At 38.3% G+C, this 6,000-nt stretch overlaps 1 long non-coding RNA gene across 1 annotated transcript; it reads left to right on the forward strand.

Moving 5' to 3' along the window:
- The first annotated feature begins 3,798 nt into the window (after nt 1-3,798).
- LOC135343332 (uncharacterized) lies at nt 3,799-6,000 on the forward strand. The gene is made up of 3 exons (XR_010397133.1): nt 3,799-3,933; nt 3,990-5,312; nt 5,424-6,000. It is a non-coding gene; the product is annotated as an uncharacterized LOC135343332 (long non-coding RNA).

Genomic DNA, 6,000 nt, shown 5'->3' on the forward strand with positions numbered 1-6,000 from the left:
CGTTTACCTACTGAGGAAGATCAACAAGATGAAAATATGTTTGACTGAAGCTTTACAAGTGCCTAATTCTCTCTCCATACAAGAAAGGGAAGACACCTCAATTTCTGTGCAGGATGTGACGTATGAAGAGATTGCCGAAAGACACGACATGTTATTGACAAATAACGAAGCCTACGTGTGTGTGTCGACTCCTCTAGAAAATAGAAACTAGAAATTAACATTTCACTGAGCAGACCTTTAACACTATCCTGTGTTTGCATACCATTTACCTGATACTTTAATTTTCTCTAGCCGTAAACATTTTGTGTGTTACATGTGTACAATAGTAATTCCATTTGAGAAGCAATCTGAGAATGCTGTTTTATATAAACCACCTGTTTCTAGGAAACTCACAACAGCGACGAAGACGTCCAAACAGCCACTTAGACCCCTGTGGAGATTAAGCCCAACGTCAAACGAAAGCCTATAAAGTCGAAATATCTAAATAATTATAGTATAGTGGACATGCATGTTCCATTGAGATCATGTGATATGTGTTTGCAATTTGCAATATTAAATTGAGCAACAGATAGTTGACTCATGAACACTGGTGTTTGTCAAACAGTGACGTTGTTTGTGTAAACTTGCATGTCACTGTAGTGTGGGAAATTATTTAAACCATATCATAATTCTCAGTAATACCTCAGTACATTAGTTGTTGACGTCCCTATGTGCAGATCATTCACTTTTTCAATTCATGCGTAATCCTTCCACTATATAATTTGTTCCATTCTGCATGCCCCCATTCTGAGTATATGCTGCAACTCTTGTACACATATTCATAGCTAAAGTTGTACTAACACAAACTAGCTCTTGCTCTAATCTGAGCAGTCATGATTCTATTTCTAACTGCTCTGCTCATCAGTGGCTATTGTGATGCTCTCACTAATTGTAATCAAACAGGTAAATTTAACAGACATTAGAAAATTTATTTCATGTTGTATTCCAACCAATTAGTTCTTCCTACACTGTATCGAGGTATGTGGTTAGATGGTGGTGAAGTAATTAGATTCAATGATATTCTGATCACCTATCCATCAAATTGTACACAGCCTAACATTCTTGAAAGATTCACTGTCTGTGATTACAGTGTTGTACTGGGTGACGGAGCAATCATTCCATCTCCTCCTAGTAATCTCAATAGTGCAAGTTATGTCAGACATTTCATTGCTTGGAACAGAGACTCATTGAATAGTTTTCTTGACTTTGACCTCACTACAGCAACGGCTGGGATTACTGCTATTGAGCTCAGTTTCTTGCACAGTCCTGCCAACAGAATCAGTTTGCCAGAACCTAGACTATCTGTAGTTGAATATAAACGTGGCCTTAGTGTTCGAAACGAAGTGAGTATTACAACCTGGATATTTGATAATCAAGATCTGTCTCAAACAGACAACCAAATCAAAACTATTAGCATTCGGCCACTCACACCACTTAGTGCTGCAAACCTCAGAATTAGGTTCCAATTCACAGTGCTTAATGATTTTGATTGGTTTTTTCTAAGTGAAGTACGCTTTTGCACAGACCTTCAACAACCAGAAGTAACATTTCAAACACCATCATCAAACTATATACAGCCAAGTGCGGGTGATCTGAAAAGAAGATCAACAGAGTTAGTGTGCACTGTTTCCAGTGAAGGATCGTACACATGGCAGTGGGAGAGAGACAATGTTATGATAGTAAATAACGGCAACTACACAATCACCATTGGAGACGGAAGTAGAACAACTAAGCTGACAATCAATAATCTAGACTTTAGTGATGCTGCTGAATATGAATGCACGGCAATGACAAGACGAGATGTGAATGTCATGAACTCAATAGTGTATGTACTGGAGTTTCCAGGTACCTAAGCATATCTTACTTGCAAACTGTTTGTTACTGTTCTCCTTTTTCTAGAGCATGTCATTACAACACCTGATGTCAGTGGATATCTACAGACTGGAGAGGTTACCCTGACCTGTGAGCTCCATGGTTACCAGTCATCACTCCCTCCTCCTGTGTGGCTAAACACAAATGGTAGTGAAACAAATGACTCTACCAAATACACTGTGTCTGTGTGTGAAGGAAACAACACCATAATTTTACAAAATGGCACTGTCGTTCCTAGTATCAGTTTGGACATCACAATTCACAACCTTTCATTAGCTGATGGAGGTACCTACACGTGTCGTGGTGTCAGAGGAGAGAGTGTCACTCAACTCACAATATTAAAAAGGACTGATCCAAACATGTTATCGCAAACATATACATCTCTACGTCTATAGAGGGTGAGTAAACTGTGACTGAGTTTACTTTCATTATACATTTATATGCCTATTATCAGTAAAAAATTATAACTTGGTTTCTACTGCATGGTTATTATTCTCTCGTATTTACTGCAGGTATCACTCCCACTCCACCCCCTGGCAACAAAGACACCACTCGTGTCCCTATAATGAACGAAACCATTGTCACCATAGCAGCTGCAGTAGGGAGTGTTATTATAGTACTCACAATACTTCTCCTCATAATCTTCATCATTTACCTACTGAAGAAGAAGATCAACAAGATGAAAATACGCTCGACTGAAGCTGTACAAGTACCTAATTCTCTCTCCATACAAGAAAGGGAAGACACCTCAATTTCTGTGCAGGATGTGACATATGAAGAGATTGCTGAAAAAAACGTTATGTCATTGACAAAGAACGAAGCCTACGTGTGTGTGTCGACTCCTCTAAATTAAAAATTAACATTTCACTGAGCAGACCTTTAACACTATCCTGTGTTTGCATACCATTTACCTAATACTTTAATTTTCTCTAGCTGTAAACATTTTGTGTGTTACGTGTGTACAATAGTAATTCCATTTGAGAAGCAATCTGAGAATGCTTTATAATAAACCACCTGTTCCTAGGAAACTCACAATAGCGACAACCAGCCAGTTAGATCCCTGTGGAGATTAAGCCCAACGTCAAACGAAAGCCTATAAAGTCGAAATATCTAAATATAGTATAGCGGACATGCATGTTCCATTGAGATCATGTGATATAGTATGTCTAAGTATTTTGTGATATTAAATTGAGCAACAGATGGTTGACTCATGAACACTGGTGTTTTGTGATTGTTTATCAAACAGTGACGTTGTTTGCATAAACTTGTCACTGTAGTGTGGGGAATTATTTAATAATTCTCAGTAATACCTTGGTACATCAGTTGTTGACGTCCCTATGTGCAGATCATGCACTTTTTCAATTCATGCGTAATCCTTCCACTATATAATTTGTTCAATTCTGCATACCCCCTATATTCTATATAATGAGTACTGCAACTCTTGTACACATATTCATAGCTAAAATTGGACTAACAGGCTCTTGTCTCTAACTGAGCAGTCTAAATAGTATTTTTGAAAGTCACGAGAATTGATTAACAAAGATCTGATCCATATACACTGATATTTGTTTTTAGTTGACGTTATCAGTAATTATAGCTCAGTACACGTTGACGTCACTGCTGTATAATTTGGCTGATAAGCGCACTTGGTTAAAGAGCCTTGATAGAAGGTGCATAGTTCTGTAGGCATGGTTAATCTCTATAAGCGCATCCAGATAATAGGCGCATAGAGGCCTGCTATTTTTTCCCATGCGCTTATTAACCAGACTGATTATATGGTATGTAACGGTCATTCGATTTGTCATGGTACTTTCCATTTCTACATGTCCCATATTTGCTTATCTATGATAATTCCACCCCCTTTTGAAAAATCTCTATATCCGCCTTTCATAATTATATCTATGTACATGTACATATGCAAAAGTTGGACTAACAAACTATTGTCTCTTGAACTATCATGATTCTATTTCTAACTGCTCTGCTCATCAGTGGCTATTGATGCTCTCACTTGTAATCAAACTGGTAAGCTTAGGCAGACATTTGAAGGCTTACTTTCATATTGTATTTTTACCAACTAGTTCTTCCTACACTGTATCGAGGTATGTGGTTAGATGGTGATCCAACTACATACAACGATGTTCTGATCACTTATCCATCAAATTATACACAGAGAAACTTTCTTCTTAGACTCACTGTCTGTGATTACAGTGTTGTACTGGGTGACGGAGCAATCATTCCATCTCCTCCTGATCTCAATAGTTTAAGTTATTTCAGACACTTCATTACTTGGAACAGAGACTCATTGAATAGTTTTCTTGACTTTGACCTCACTACAGCAACGGCTGGGATTACTGCTATAGAATTCAGTTTCTTGAACACTCCTGCCAACAGAATCAGTTTGCCAGAACCTAGACTATCTGTTATTGAATATTCCCCAGGCCTGACAGATCGAAATGAAACAAATATTACAACCTGGATACTTAACAATCAAGATCTGACTCAGACAGACAACCAAATCAGAACTATTAGCATTCGGCCATTTCCACCACTTAGTGCTGCGAACCTCAGAATTAGGTTTCAGTTTACAGTATTTCATGATTTTGATTGGGTCTTTCTGAGTGAAATACAATTTTGCACACGGTCTCAACATCCTTTTCAACTTCAGGCTCTAATCTTTCAAACACCATCATCAATTGTTGTTCAGCCAAGTGCAGACGACCTGAGAAGACGATCAACAGAGTTAGTGTGTACTATTTCCAGTGAAGGATTGTACGTATGGCAGTGGAAGAGAGACAATGCTATCATAATGATGGAGAATAACGGGGACTACAGAATCACCATTGGAGACGGAAGCAGAACTACTAAGAGTTGACGATTAACAATCTGGACTTTAGTGATGCTGATAATTATGAATGCATAGCAACAACAACACACGATGTGGATTTAAGGAACTCAACAGTGTATTTAGTGGAGTTTCCAGGTACCTAATTTACTTGATATATAACTATTAAATTGTTGTTTTTTCCATTCTAGAGCATGTCATTACTACACCTGATGTCAGTGCGTATCTACAGACTGGAGAGGTTACCCTGACCTGTGAGCTCCATGTTTACCAGTCATCACTCTCTCCTCTTGTGTGGCTGGACTTGGGTGGTAGTGAAACAAATTACTCTACCAAACACACTGTATCTGTGTATGAAGGAAACAACACCATAATTCTACAAATGGCACTGTCTTCCCTAGTATCATTTTGGACATCACAATTCACAACCTTTCATTAGCTGATGGAGGTACCTACACGTGTCGTGGTGTCAGAGGAGATAGTGTCACTCAACTCACAATATTAGAAGGGACTGATCCAAACATGTTATCACAAACATGCATCTCTACGTCTATAGAGGGTGAGTAAACTGTGACTGAGTTTACTTTCATTATACATTTTATATGCCTATTATCAGTAAAAAATTATGACTTGCTTTCTACTGGTTATTATTCTCTCATATTTACTGCAGGTATCACCCCCACTCTACCCCCTGGCAACGAAACTACCATTCGTGTTCCTATAATGAACGAAGCCATTGTCACCACAGCAGCTGCAGTAGGGAGTGTTATTATAGTACTCACATTACTTCTCATAATCTTCATCGTTTATCTATTGAGGAAGATCAACAAGATGAAAATACGCTCAACTGAAGCTGTACAAGTACCTAATTCTCTCTCCATACAAGAAAGGGAGGACACCTCAATTTCTGTGCAGGATGTGACGTATGAAGAGATTGCCGAAAGACACGACATGTTATTGACAAAGAACGAAGCCTACATGTGTGTGTCGACTCCTCTAGAAAATATAAATTAGAAATTAACATTTCACTGAGCAGACCTGTAACATTATCCTGTGTTTGCATACCATTTACCTGATACTTTAATTTTCTCTATCTGTAAAAACATTTTGTGTGTTACCTGTGTACAATAGTAATTCCATTTAAGAAGCGATCTGAGAATGCTTTATAATAAACCACCTGTTCCTGGGAAACCCACAATAGTGACAAAGACGTCCAAACAGCGAGTTAGACCCCCTGTGGGGAGATT

Source organism: Halichondria panicea, chromosome 10 (assembly GCF_963675165.1).
Source record: "Halichondria panicea chromosome 10, odHalPani1.1, whole genome shotgun sequence".
Lineage (NCBI taxonomy): Eukaryota > Metazoa > Porifera > Demospongiae > Suberitida > Halichondriidae > Halichondria > Halichondria panicea.